We start from the raw sequence: 15,470 nt of genomic DNA, 5'->3' as shown, positions 1-15,470 counted from the left end.
CGATTTGCAATGACCCCAATGGAAATGTGGGGAAACCAAAAACAATTTAACAGTGCGTTTATATCTCTATATTATAATATAAGTCTCGCCAGTGAGTATATTAAAGGCGACAATAAAAAATTATTTGAGATATTTTTATTTTCACAGGGTTCGCCCTTTTACTGCTTAAAAGTTTCCACAACTTTAGGAAACACGCTTTTCTGAATATATGAACTATATTAAAGAAGTCTTTGTACAGGTTCCGGCACTCGAAGTGTAACCAACTTCAGACCGTTCGCGCAGCTGTCGCACTGGAATCAGCTGTTTTTAAATTTGCTGAACGACAGTTTGGAGTATTGTTCACAAGTGTACAAAAGCGTTTTGCCAAAAGTGAACGAAAAAAAGTGATCAGCGATGGAATTCAAACGTAATAGTAAATCACAGCCAGCAATTGTTTGTGAGCTCAAACACCTTAATGTGAATTTTTGTTTTTGTTAATCGCACCATCGCTCGTTACAATGATACTGGTAGCATCGCAAAACGCCATGGAGGTGGTCATCAAAAGACTGCAACGTCACGTGAGATGGTTCGGGAAGTAAGAAACGACTTGAGCGAAATCCCGGACGAAGTGCCAATCAAACCAATTATCCAATTATTTTCATCGAGCCTGGCCTCAAAGTAAATGCGACATAATATCGGGAAAGTGTTCTTTAGGCTGCTTTGAAGCCATGGGCAAACAAACATTTCGGTCGCAAACCCTGGACGTTTCAACAAGCCTCAGCACCGTCTCACAAAGCGCGAGTGAACCAAGAATGGCTAAAATACAACGTTCCGAACTTCATTACGACCACACAATGGCTCTCGAATTCTCCAGATGCGAATCCAATGGATTATTCTCTCTGGGCCATTTTGGAGAGTAAGGCCCGAGGTAAAAAATACAGCAGTCTCGAGATGCTGAAGAAAGCCATTGTCCGTGAGTGGGACAAAATACCGGCAAATCACATACGGGCAGCTTGCGATTCGTTATTTGACCGTCTCAAGGCCATAGTTAAGGGGGTATTCTGGTCTAGAATTTAAAAAAAAATCAATTTTTTTTTTTATATTTTCAAAGTTTAACTATTCAAGAATAAGTGTACAGGAGGATTTTTCAAAATTCAAATTATTTTCGGAGTTATAGGCATTTTTCTGAACCGGCATTCAAACTGGTTCGGCCGGAACTAATCGAACAAAAGTTTTTCTCAAAACTGACTTCTTCGGAACGATGCCCACGATTTCTCAGGTTTTACTGGACCAATTTACTTGAAATTTTTATAGAGTCTTCTTTATAGGCTTGTCTATGGTTGGAACTACCCCATCCCCAAATTTTTATTTTTATTATTTTTAAAAAATTCGAAATAGTCAGAAAAGTGATCCAAAAAAACATTTTTTTAAGGCATTTTGTGAAAAAAAATTTTTCCCACTTTTCCGTAGTTCCGGCCATTGCGACATTATTCTAGATTAATAAAATAATCTTTTTTTTTTGGTTTCAGACAACTAGGAGGGTTGAAATCATGCGTATGGTCACGTGGAAATTTTTAGAGACCCCCCCCTTCGTCAGCTCATAATTTTAGAAATTTTTTACTTTTTTCAGTTTTTAATTTTTTTCTGTACTCTTCTAAAATTAAGAAATAACTGATAAAAAAAATAGATAATAAAACTATTAATTGCCTTGTTTTTACGACACTTTAAAAATTACCTGAAATTCATGCTTCTAGACCAGAGTACCCCCTTAAGGCAAAAAGGTCCTGAATTTATGATTATTTTCACACATTTTGTACTTTAAAATAAATAAAAATAATTTTCCAAACCGAATTTATTGCTTTTTTAATTTGTTGCACTTCGAGAGCCGGACCCTGTAGTATTATTAAGTTAAAAGTCTTTATGAATTAGTTCACATACTATAACCGCCCGTTAAAACTACCTTCTGCTACATTAAAATTAGTAGATCTCCTCAATTAACTAGAAACCTCACATCACTTTAAATTTTGTGGTAAAATATATATATTAGAAATACAATGATCGAAAATTTTTGGAGTATTGATTTTTTTAATAGCTATGCAACTCAGAAAGATTTTATCGATGCTAACAAGTTTTGAGTTTCATTGAATGTTTTGAATTAGTAATGGTTCATAAAATAAATGAGTTTGTCGATATTGTTCACATAGTACCCTTGATAAGGTGTCGCAGTTTAACAAATATTGATGAAATTGGTATATCGAAATCACGGACAATAAAATTATTATCAATTTTGAAACTAAATTCGCTTCGTTTCCAAATTATTGGTTCAAAAACGATGCTGCTTTTGTTAACAATGGAAATGAGTTTAAAAACTTCGATGATGTAAAACTGTGACTTGATCAGTGTTACGGGAAACCGACTTACAGAGGAGAATCTACCACTAATCATACGTAATAATAACAATTTTCGACAGCGCTTTTGAAAAATATGATGGCAGCCCGCTGAATTTATGTCTGGAGAGTGTCATCCAAAGCGTCCGTAACCGCAACAAACGCCAGCAAGTTCCTAGCTAGAATATTTTCGTAGTCTTAAAATTATTTTCAATGAATCAATCGAACAAGGTAACAAAATCTATAAACAAAAATCACTGTGCATTTTTGGATTTGAAGTCGAGATGGAAGTTAGGCCAAATTATTGGCGTCCTCAAACGAAAGCAATTCAAAATTCACGATATTTATTTTCATTTTATGTAGTAGTAAATATTGTTATTTTGAATTTATAATTACACGAGAAATAAATATTAGTGCTTCCTCTTCATTAAAATGTACATAACTTTGCAATAAAGTTTTCTGCAATCTCCTTCTACCCATTTTGTTTAAAAAATATTCGAAAATAAGAAAAAATCGTTAAATTTTCAGTTATTTAATATTAACAAAAGTTACGAAACGTCAAAAGTAATTAGAAGGAGACTTTCTCTTCCCTTCTTGTACACATTTATGCCACTTTAATCAACATACAATAATATATTATGCCGCCACATACCTTTAACGACTAACCACAATTTACCCAGTTTCGCAATTTTTGCAGCTCTACGAATAAAAGTGAAGATAATTCCGATATTGCACCTTACGCGGTGTTTTTGCTCTTTCCTTTCCTCTTAATGGGTCGCTTCTTTCAAATGCAAGTCAACTGATAAAACCGTTCTATTTATAATATTCGCGTTCTCTTGACGCTCTCGTCGTTTAAATACGCTTCTAATACTCTTGAACGGAACGTGGCTCTAACAGAACTAACGTATCGCCACCGAACTCAGACTGACTAGTTTCCGCAGCAATTTGTGCTGCAGTTGCATCAACAACTTCAAGATTCTTTGCACCGCTGTAGCCGTTGTAGAGGTTTTACTGCAACAACACAATACAAAGAAAATATATTGTTAAGAATTTGTTTTAAGTAGTAAGCATTGTATGTTGTCAAAATAAAATTAACTGGAGCCGCCAAACTGTTATCTTAGTTACTCATATAAACAAAAAATAACTTTGAAACTAATGGGACCTATTTTTGCTTACATAAGAGGATAGGTACTTGGATGATCGGGTTCTACACATTGGATTTCAGTTTCACTTTCAAATGTTATAAGGATACTTAATAACATTTTTTAAAATTTTTATAAGACAAAATGTAATTTTTGCAGCCAAAAATAGATTTGTCGACTAAATCACCATTGTGCACAGTTGACGGAGAGTTAAACACATTGATTTATTATTTCCTTCGGCACTAGCATTCTTCTTAATACCGACGCATTGCTAGCGCCGTTAAGCGTGGAACTACAACCATTAGGAGTTGAAACTATAAATATTTTCATTTTGGATGTCTTACCCGACATTAGAGAAATTTAGGCTTTTGAAGTAAAAAAATCATGTTTTGACAATTCTTCGATACACTTTATAGCTTCCATTTTTTATACAATTGATTTAGGTATATTTGTATTTTAGTACCTGTTCACTTCATTCCTTTCCGTCTACATTGTTCAAATGTCAGATGAAAAGCCTTCAATAGAACAAGATTTTCGAAAAGGATTTGATTATGAAATCAGTTGTAATCGAGCAGTTCGCAATCGATCAAGATTAAGCCTATTTTAGAACAATTAAAAAATCGCAATGGAACAATTTTTTTCTAACAAAAATTATACAACTTCAGAATGGAAAATTTTAAACGCGTTTTTCTCGAAACTTCATATTTAAAATTGGTCGGCAACGATACTCAAAGATATACTATCATTATTTATTAAACCACTTTTGATTTTTAATATTATTTAAGAATTTAAACCTTTTTTAAGTCCGCCAATTTGCACAATTTTTGAAAATTTGTTGTAAAGCATAAAACGCACGTACTTCACTGACATTTTTCATGGATTTTTTTTAAGACAGCACCTATTCGTAGAAATACCGTCGAGATCTTGAAAAAGGTGTTTTTGAATGTTGTCCCTGTTTATCAAAATATCAATATAAATGTATATACACTCAAATACATGTTTAATAAAGCCTGAAAAAAGAATTTCGAATCCGTTTTCTTTACTCCCCGAATAAAGTGTCAAACTTAAGTCATTTTAGAGTCTATAGACAGGCCGAGTCCTTTAAATATAATGTTCGCGCCTAAGCGTTGCAAATCAATTTAAAATCCTTTTTTGTGGTTTTGGCTTAAAATAGTTTTTTTAATTGCAAACTACAGTATTATAAACCTTCCGCCGCGCTAAAACTAACCTTTGAATTCAGCCGAAGAAAAGCTTTACTTATCCACTATGATACACAAGATTCACTTTGGGTAAATTTGAGTTCCAGTTAACAGGACATACGCTAAGTTTGCCTGCGTCGATATGATGCGCGTCACACGACTTTTCGCTTTAAAGTAAGCGCTTTGCTCCACTGTTTCAAGAATAAAAAAACTCTCGACCGCCGATCGAATCACACGCAATATAAGGAAGTTAATTTTCCACTTGTTACAACGTGACGTGCTTGCGTGTGTATGTGTGTAGGTTGCTCAGAAATTTATTTCCACGCACAAGTTATCAAAACAAACAAACGGTGAGAAATTACGCGCCAATCAAATGCGAAAATTGGCGTTGCTTTGGTGCTGCGTGTAGTAAAATTAACGCTGCGTGTTTTGTAACAACGGATCGGAGCAAGAGCCTAGGAAATTGGCTGAGCTGTAAGCAAATAGATGCGTTTAACGAACTACGACGACGACGACGATAACGACTGTCACCAAATCGCGCTGAAGTGTAACTGCAAGCGAATCGAACGAAATTTTGTTTGGCTGACTGGCCGAACTGCTCGCATTTGTGGTCGAAGCGGCGGGCATGACGCTAAGCCGTTGAGGTAAAGTTGTGGTCGTAATTTTTGCAGATGGAGAACACAATATACATATGTATATATGAAGAAATGTATGAATGTGCGAATGCACTGTGATCGTCTCTGTAGTAGAGTGAAATGTCTGGGGGTTGACGCTAGCAAAGGGTGCAATTGGCCGCTGCCGACAATATTTAAAATGAGTATTAAATTAAATTTAGCACAAATTCTCAGCGAATACAATCACACGTGTACCCGTACTGCTATTACCGCAAAAATATATGTATATGTGAATGCCCACTAGGGTTGTCCGATAATGCCTTGGCCTTACCACCCGATTGGGCTATTATCAAAACAGAAATATATTATCGGTAGCATATTGTCATAAATGACTACTGTCTAAATTTCAGTCGAATCGAGTACGGCATATAATTTAATATTTGATATTGAACCGACAATCCAAAGTTTGGTTTAACAAGTTTCATAGTAGTATTTCCTCGTTTTTTGATGGGCCTTACCCAGCGTTCCTCAAAATGGTTACTACTAAAGACTCGATCTCGCATTAATAGAACGGCAATTGACTGTGGCAGTAGAAGCCTCCAGAAACCGCAAAGTTTACATTAATAGCGGAGAAGAGATGACAAAAAAACATGTGCTCTTCCACAATGACGATACACCGACTCATGCCTCCTTCATCACGTAGCCGAATTGGATGAACTGGGCAACTTCTATCCACTGTGATCTCCATATTTTCCTTTATACGAATTTTTTTTTGCTTCCATTCTCGCCATGTAGAAATTTGTCTTTAATGGACTAAATAGTTGCCGAACCACCCTCGTAAATAACGACTAGCGGAAAAGTCTCTGCAGGGAATAGAACAAATATTTGTTATATAAAATGCTGATTTTCAAAACCCTTTTACTAATATTCAAGTCTTCTTATTCTTCAAAAAAATATTAAATACGAGTAATTTATATATTATATATAATAACCCAACTCAGCTTTCTTGTAGCAATTTTTTTGATAAATTTTTAAAGTTTCATGGCTTAAGGGGTTACATGGGTTTACAGGTTTCAAAAAATCGATTTTTTACAAAATATTGAAGGTGCTCCGAGTAATAGTTTTGGAGATACAACCTTGAAAACTTGTGCGCTTGAGGCTAGCTAGGCTAAGCGCGTCGCCTTTAACGTGTTTTTCTAGAAACCGTGTTTTTGAAGTCGGTTGGCAAGATTTTTCGAAAACTACACAACCGATCCTCATGAAATTTTGCACATGTCTTTGAGATACAATTCTTAAAGACTTGGATGAAGAATTTTTTTCCGATTACAATTATATGACAAAAAAATGTCGCTGAATTTCACTAAAATTTTAATTTTTTTGTAAAAATGTCTGTCAAAAATCCAATTTAAAGTTTTTTTTCCTTCTTCCAAGTTTTAAGTTAAGGTTTTAACTAAACACACATTTTTCACTTTAAATGATCACGTATGGAGTTATCCTGCCAACGGACTCATCTTTTTTCCGAGGGGTCACTAGAAATGGCGTCGCAATGGCCGGGTTTCAAATAAGTAAATAAGTCTAAAAATTTCAGAATTTCTTTGTTAATAGTGTATGTTTGTAACAACAAAAAATTCTAATAAAATATTTAGTTTTTATGTGAGAAAAAATTTGTTGAAAAAATACTTTTTTTTACCCGAGGAAACCCATGTAACCTCTTAAATTTGCAGTGCCAACCTCTGATATGATAGTCAGTACAACCTTAGCTACTATTGCTTTGGTCCTCACTTCATTTTCGACTGGGTGCTTTTATTCTACGATTGTTGTTGGCAAATTACCAAAGCAAAGGGCTCACGACATCATCACAGCCAATATGTTAATACTTGTATAATTTTAAGCTCATTAATGACGCGCGAGTAGAGAAAAAATAATAAGCTAACAATTGCGCCAAAACGCAAACACACATCTCCACATACATGCATTAATATATATTTAGCATAAGAGTACGTGCATAATTTTTTTTTTTTTTTTTTTTAATTTACCGCAACTTCTTTGAGCCAAAAAAGCTATAAACGGCTTTTGAAATTTCTTTTGGCAAATGTGTGCAACATCAATCTGTCTTATTCTTCAACTTTTTTCACTTAGATTTTGTCTGTCAATGGCTGAATTTACCGCTATTATTTAGTCGTTTGATTCCTAATTAAGTTCAGCGTTTGACAAATAAACAATGACATTAGGTATATGAGTATTACGCCACAACATTCTGATGTCAAACCTATTGCCAATCTATCTTTATATGTATGGTGTGTGTGTATATGAGCACATGTAACTGTGACACTCTCTTTCTTCGGTGAATTTTCCTCGCTGTTACGTTAATCTTAAGCTTTTGTTTATATCGTCATTAGCATTTCTCATATTTTTCTTTATGTATGTATATGTATGTATGTATATGTATGTACTTACATACATATATAAGATTACATATACATTTGGCCAAATGGTATTTTATTTAAAAATGTTTCAAGAAATTCAATGTTTTCCACACCGCCGTTGACTCTTCTGGAGAATAGCTAATATATTATCTATATATCCGAATTGGTTACAACATTCGCTAAATTAAACAAAATTATCGTTTTGGACTCGCCTAGCTACGCTGAAAATATATTTAAAGAAGAATGGTATTTGAGATTACAAGCTTAAATTTCTGTCAAAGCCACTTCAATATCAATTCAATTGTAAATATTATGTAATCATGGATCATGCCATCATAACTTAAAGTGCTTTTATAATTGCTCCGTAATGTCATTTAGATGTTTTGTGTAAATAAGTGTATTTCAAAATATTTACATAACCAAAATCTTCCCAATTATGTTCTTAATAAACTTCCAGCGCCATACTTTTCAAATAATATGAAAATTTTTCTATGTTTATAAATTTAATCATTCTAGAAAGACCCAAACTATGCCCCAAACAGTCTCGAGTTATTAACACCATTTTTTAACCAATCGCAACCTAGCGAGTTTACCATTTTTAATCAAATATTGAACGTTGAGACAATTATATTTTTTTTCTGTTTTTGTACCTACATATTTGCTATATACTTGATTGAACTTTTTCTCTATTCCGAGGGATGATCTGAGAGCGTCCACCACTGAGTATACCCATTAATACTATAATTGTTATATACCACTTGCTTCCATCAGTTACATGAATTTATATTGGTTTCTAATAAGAGCAGGAAGGAGAGAAATCTGACGTATTTTTGAGAAGATCCAATCCTTAAGATATAAGCATTCTTACATATTTTAGTCCGTAAAACCAAAAAGTTAGTGGTTTGAATTCGATACAACGTTATCTTTGGCGCTACTAAATTGTAGACCCGTTTTACGATTTCAATCTTGAGCTCTTGCTTAAAATACAACAAAATCATTTATATGTGCACATTTCAAGTTGATTACTATCAATGCTCTACACTATAAATTGATTTATAAGATCGGCCTCAAACTGTCCACCGTAACCGTAACAAGCCGTATTCAGGACATGACCGAGCGCACATTTGTTCAAATATATCGGCACACAAGTCATTTCATGAAATTTAAATTTAGGTTCTTTTTCATGTTCTTTCTCACTTCCCTTCCCCCGTTACTGATGTATACCCCGCAAGTTTTACATAATACCTTCTTTCCACATACAAATTGCATGTTTTCTAATTTGTTTTGCTAGTAAAAATCATATCCCATTAGTATTTGTTTTGGGTCTATTGTGTTCTAGTACTTGCGTTGAGTGTGACATAAACGCTAATAGGAAAATTGCTTGCTCATATTTGTGTTACTTATTTACATTTAGCGAAAGGCACACGCGCGCTCAGTAATTTATGTATTTACATATTTACAAGTGCATCTTTGAAATTGTAATTACGCATACGCCGTGGTGTCTGCCACCGCAAATACCATATAATCGACATGTGTAAGACGCTTCAAAGCAAGGCACTGCAGGAACAATAAATTAACTTATAATTGTGTTTGCGTTTTTTTATAATTGGATTAAAGAAATTATGAAAATTAAGTAGTCTAATTCTCAATAGCATATCTATATATATCTATTCTATAGAATAATATAGTAAAAGAAATTATATTTTTTTATGTAGTTAAATCCATGTACTTAAATAAAAAAATTCATATACATATGTGAGGAACATTAAATTATTATATTTTGCATTATTCAATTGATTTAAGGGGCTGTACTAGTGTGACACATCAAAAATTTGGTTGAATGCTTCGACGTTCTATGGACGTAATTAAGTATATTTTTAGCTATATTAAATTTTTTTTTTACAAAAATATTGAAAAATAACGGAGTTATGTGCTGTCTGCGGAAGTTCCGAATGGGTAGCTGAAAAAAAATTTCAAAATGTTTATTAAACTTATGTACATATATTTTCTATACAATTAACTACGATCTTTAAAAAATATCAAAAATTAAGAAAATGGCGTAATTTTGAAAAAAAAATCGTTTTTTTACGAAAAAAAATGGTCGTTTTTTTAATGCCAAATTGACAATTTTCAACCAATCAAAAAGATCGTAGTCCACTGTATAGCAAATGTATTCAACTATACCCAGTTTTAATTTGAACTCGATCGGTCTATTTCTCGTTGAGTTATGATGTCAGCAATTTTGAAAAATGATGTTATTTAAGCGTTACGATATGTAATGAATTGACGCTTCATATTTTCCCTTATGCTCACTTATGTTACGTTTATGTTATTTTTTGAATGCTCATATTAGTTATATGTGTCGTTTCAATTAACAAATACATAGACAAGACGTGCATATACTAATGCTATCAAATTTGTAAACATGTTGTATATACAAACATTACACTGATCAGCCACGTAATCCTTCTTCAAATTATCCCATAAATCCGAAGTTTTTGATGTCCATTTTTTGTATCACGACAATATAATTTTTTTATTTGCATGTTGAATTCCTTGCTAAAAGCACTACATATGTTGAACTCATGCATGGAAGTCTAAAGATGATTTCTTTTGTAGACTAGTGTTATCCGGTGTCTACATGCGTTGTCAGTGATTTTGTTTTGCATCGCCGCAGACACGTCCAAGTCATGTTCTTTGTAGTGTTGTCAATTGATAGCGTTACTTAACAGTGTTATACAAAGGCCTTGTTACATAATTTAGATATTACATTTGATTTCTAGGGTCAGCTGACATATGAAGTCATATACAAAATACAGTAGTGTATGATATGCATAGATATGAAATTAAGTACATTCGGGATTAGAAAAGAGCTAATGTAAGACATGGCTAAGTAAGAGCTCAAGCAAATTAGCGAAATCAAACTATAACCACGCCCACTTGACATAAAACACAATATTCACTTCCATCCTAACAATATACCTGTAATATCACTATATAGCATAAAACAAAGTCAGTTCCTCTTTCCCTATATCCCTATGTATGCTTAAATCTTTAAAACTACCCAACGGATTTTGAAGAGCATCCATTAAATATTGGAGAAATAGTGATATTTTTCATTTCAAACGCTCGCTGAACCCTACGAGATTTATCAAAATGATGTGCTTAGTATTATACACATTGAAAAGGCTTACAGAAAACTCACCGATGGTATATGTCTATCTCATCAATAACATTTTTTTGTCATTTACTTTTTACTAAACATAAGGGCAAATTTTCAAAGCGATTTTAAAAAATACAGCATAAATACTTATCCAATTAAATACCTTAAGTACATTGTTGATTTAATATATGTTGATCTATATGGCATATGATTTAAATGAATATTTTCGAAGATATTACCGACTTAAAAATTGCGGTACGTAGCGTTTGCGCCGGTACCGGCTAGTCGGGACAACGGGACGTCCCTATAAATAGGGCGTCGAAGACCGCGGTTCTCCCTATAGCAGTTATAATTTAGCAGCGATCGGACGCGTTTATTATCGGAGCTCTCTAGCGAGGAAAAGAACAATACTTAATAAAAAATGTTTTTCAGTGCGGCAACGTATGAGTAATTATAAGTAAGTTACGATAAATAATTGTATGATAGTAGTTTTAAAATATAGATGATATTCTATTTTAAGGTTAATTTTTAAATCAGTGGTTAGATTAAATAAACCATAATTTATGGATTGGAATTTTCTATTAAGATCTTGTTTAAAATTAAGAGTTCGATCAATTTAATCTAACATAAAATTTGCGGAATAACTGGAGTGTTGATGAAAAGGTTAAGATATATTTTTCGAACCATTACATAGAGCAGTGTAATATTTAAACGGAAACGATAAAGTATATGCGTACAATTCAAACTGATCCTTCCTCAAAAATAATACAATTGCTAAATATTAGGAATGGTAGAATAGAAGTGCAACCAACCACGCATTGCAATGGATCATAATTGACTCAGTAATCAGTCGATGAATATTATACCACGTGCATCCCAAAAGACTGCCTCATAACCTTGCCAGCCGACTTTTTCGCCTTTCCACGCTTGAGGATTGGTTCATAATGTGCAGTCCAATAGTTGACTGTCGTTCGGACTCTAGTGTGAAATGATGAAGCCATGTTTCTATTGTCACATACCGACGCGAAAATTCGGTTTTATTACGATCAAAGAGCACTCATACACTTCTCACAATCACAAATTCGTTGTTTTTGTTGGATTTTGCACTTGCGCGGCACCCACTTAACACACGAAAAGCTTTTTGAGCCATTTTTTGTTAACTTTTGTGTAAACTAACACAAGTTGCTTCACCCAAAATGCTATATCTGATTAACTAATAGTTCCTCTGTTGCCAAATTTGTATACGTATCTTTTAAGGGTAGGTGCTAACTAGAAATCATATACATAGATGGTATTAGTGGTACCATCTATGTATCAGCCAGAGTGAAGCGTGGACGGGATCTCTAGTACACTATAAGTCAAAGAACAATGAAGTTATCGGCATAAAACCTTGCCCAAGGCCCTTCTAATAATGATCGAAAACGGAAAAAATTGCCAGCCTCAAGATCTCAGTGCCTTGGTGATAAAAATAGTCTAGTCAATATTTCCCCTACCTCATACGAGTATATGCTTAATCTAAGAATTTTCAAACTTTCTCTTGGTATTATAGTATATCGTACATATCGGTTAATGTGTAAATTAGCAAAATTGAAGGAAGTATAACACTGGGTATATGGTAGTGTAATTTAATGCCAAATATGTGTGATATTGGTTCCCGAATTACTCCCTATAAACTACATATAACGGCTTTCGTTATTAATGCAGACTTTATACTCAATATCTCGATCTATGCTTGATTCTCTTATCATTCCTTAATATAAAATTATGCCAGAACCTCGGATTTGTTTCTTGCAAAATGCTAGTTTTTGAAAGTAAAATTTTCGACTGCACCCAAACTTTAGCCTTCCTTACCTTGTTGTTTAATTAAACCTATCAAATTTCCAGTCGAGGTTTTGAAATTAACCATAAAATTCAACAGTAACACAACGCTCCGAAATTTTTAAGATCCTCTTGTTGTAGCATAGCCTCAGTAATATCGAGGTTTCTGAACGGAGAAGCTTATTTTCAGAGAATCAATTTAAATTAATTTACGAAACTGGTCTGTGGTTTCTAATATGGGATAAGAAACTCTTCGGATACCACGTACACATAAAAAGTAACTGGAAATTGTAAATGAAACGCAAAATATTTATTTATTAATGAATATTTATTTTTTCGTCTTCAAAGTAATCCTCACCAGATGTAATACACTTATGCCAACGATTTTTCCAGTCCAATTCGGTCGACTGGAAATAGGTTCCATGGAGCTGCAATTTCAGTTTGGGGAAAAGAAAAAACCACACATTTGTATGTAGGCTAATCTGATGAATATAGTGGTGGATCGTTATTATTCAGTGCGAGTTTAGCTATCAAATCGTGAGTTGATGACATTTTGCATATCAAACTCATATGCCCAAGTCTAATGAAACCTCTTAACGGTACTATTTTTGAAAAAAATTCGGCTTTATCGGGACGAGCCGAACAAGAAAGAATTTTATACCCTAAATATCCACCAAAATCCTTCGGACGGACTCGCGAGAATTGTCGAGCTCTCTTGCCGTCTCTCTATCATTTACTGACGATTTTAAAAGACCATATACTTCACTTTTTTAATATTTTAATCAGTTGAAGAGGTCGAAGTTCGCTCGAACGATTGTCGACGGTTTTTGAAGGTTTTATACCACTCGTAGGCTTTTTGATAAAACTGAATCACCGTAAGCATTTTTCAACATTCGCAACGATTTCGCACACGAAATTTGTTAAGAAATAAAAATTTTTGACAAATTCTTTGTTCGAAATTTCTATCCATTTTAAAAATCCCAACACACTACTGAAGTGTACTGACTTAAGCAACCGATATAAACAAACTGGATGGCTCATATTTGTCATAGTCACAAAATCAACTTGAAAAATAATTTAATAACAATTTCATTCATTTCATTACCGATGATAATCTAATATTTTCGCATATTTTTATTGCTTTTATTTTCATTTTATATTATTAATAAATTATTTTACGAATTAATTTTGACAACAGGACAAAGGCGTAATCGAACAAATTTTCTTGTATGTAGTTCGTTCCAGTCGATTGTCATTTAATTTCACAGTCCATTAAATGTGTAGATATTTTACAGCTTATAATGAACAGGTATATTAAGTTTGCCAAGGTCTTGTAAGGTAACCGTTATATGTACGTATATATTATTGTTCAAGGCAAAGGTAGAATCCCTGTGAAACTCTTATCGAACCACTAAAGCATGTAGCTAAACATAAGCCATAGTAACTGAACGATTAAAAGCAAGATACGTTCCTCAGAAGACCGTGTAAAAAAAGAGTTGGTGTATTTTTATATTTTTATAACATATATGGCATATAGCGATGCACCGAATTTAAAGTTTTTTTTTAATTCCATTCTCATAAGGTCTTTCTGAGTGTTTTCAAATTAAGTTGGATTTCAAAGTCGGTAGGGACATAATTCTTCATAGCAACCCCTCAGCAGCAGAATAATTACAAATTCGTCAAAAATATTTCTCAAGTGAGCACATTCATATGCATACATATGTACTTGTAAATATCCATATAAATTGCTTTCTGTATGTACGCTTTATTCTTATATTCATCTTATGCGTTTGGCACTCAACGAGCGCTATTTCCAATTTCTCATTAGCCATCAATCTTTCTGAATCTGAAACGGAAAGTTTGCCAAAATTTCAATTTGCGAATTACAAATGCCGGCAAACTTAAGCAAAATATAATTTCTATAATTCATTTCTACTTGTGTACCGCAAACTTAATTATTCAGCTGTAGGAAAAACAAATGCCAGTGGAATGGCGAATTGTGCTTAGAAATTTGAAGTGCAAGGCGGCCGAAAGTTTGCGTGACCAAAAAGATTTCGTTTGTTTTTATGTAGTATAGTGTATTGATAGAAGAAAAAAGACTAACTAAGTGTTGTAAGTGTTGCAAAATTTTCTACCAGCTGGTCACGTCAACGACATGGCACTCTTGTACACTGATTGCTCGGAAATGCCAAGGTGACAATTTTTCAAAACTGTGACACGCAACTTGGCGAATGCAACCATTGTTAGCTTAGTTGTTACGTGTGTTTCGTAAATAGGTTGATGCAATAAATTTACTGACCTTTTAAGGTTTCTATGATTCTGGATTGTTAAAAGTTTAAGGCTATTCATGTAACTCTTTCGATTTTATCCAGATTGTTTCGGTAAAAGGAGGATGGAGGATGGAGTCATGTGTGAAGTTCACGCAAGTGAGAAAAGTTCTCTGATCGCCATTCACTTGGGAGTGGCCAGAAACGATTCTATTACATATGGCTCAAGCAGCTCACGACTTCCGGTCTTTGACCAAGTATCCTCTGGGTAGCCTAAGAACATCCGTCACCCCGGCGGATGAACGTCTAGCTACAATCCGCATGAAAGCGAAGTTCTTCAACATGTCGCTGATGAGCGCCCCGCCCTGACGGAAGGACGTTATGACCAAAGATGCCTTCAATGAGCGCTTGGATCGCACCTATGAGAGCTGCCCCACCACGCTATCAAAATCGTGCTTGTCGACTTTAACGCCAA

General features: G+C 34.0%; 1 protein-coding gene across 1 annotated transcript in view; it reads right to left on the bottom strand.

Moving 5' to 3' along the window:
* LOC120768214 (excitatory amino acid transporter) overlaps positions 1-5,244 on the bottom strand; it is a 30,938-nt gene extending 25,694 nt beyond the window's left edge. The window contains exons 1-2 of the mRNA XM_040094785.1: positions 4,737-5,244; positions 3,019-3,377 (exon numbers count right to left, since the gene is read on the bottom strand). The gene's annotated coding sequence lies outside the window, so the exon portion shown is untranslated. The remainder of the gene's footprint in view (positions 1-3,018; positions 3,378-4,736) is intronic.
* Positions 5,245-15,470: the final 10,226 nt, after the last annotated feature.

This window comes from Bactrocera tryoni, chromosome 2 (genome assembly GCF_016617805.1).
Source record: "Bactrocera tryoni isolate S06 chromosome 2, CSIRO_BtryS06_freeze2, whole genome shotgun sequence".
NCBI classification, from domain to species: Eukaryota; Metazoa; Arthropoda; class Insecta; order Diptera; family Tephritidae; genus Bactrocera; species Bactrocera tryoni.
The sequence above is the reverse complement of the archived record's forward strand: the minus strand, read 5'-3'. Positions and strand labels throughout refer to the sequence as shown.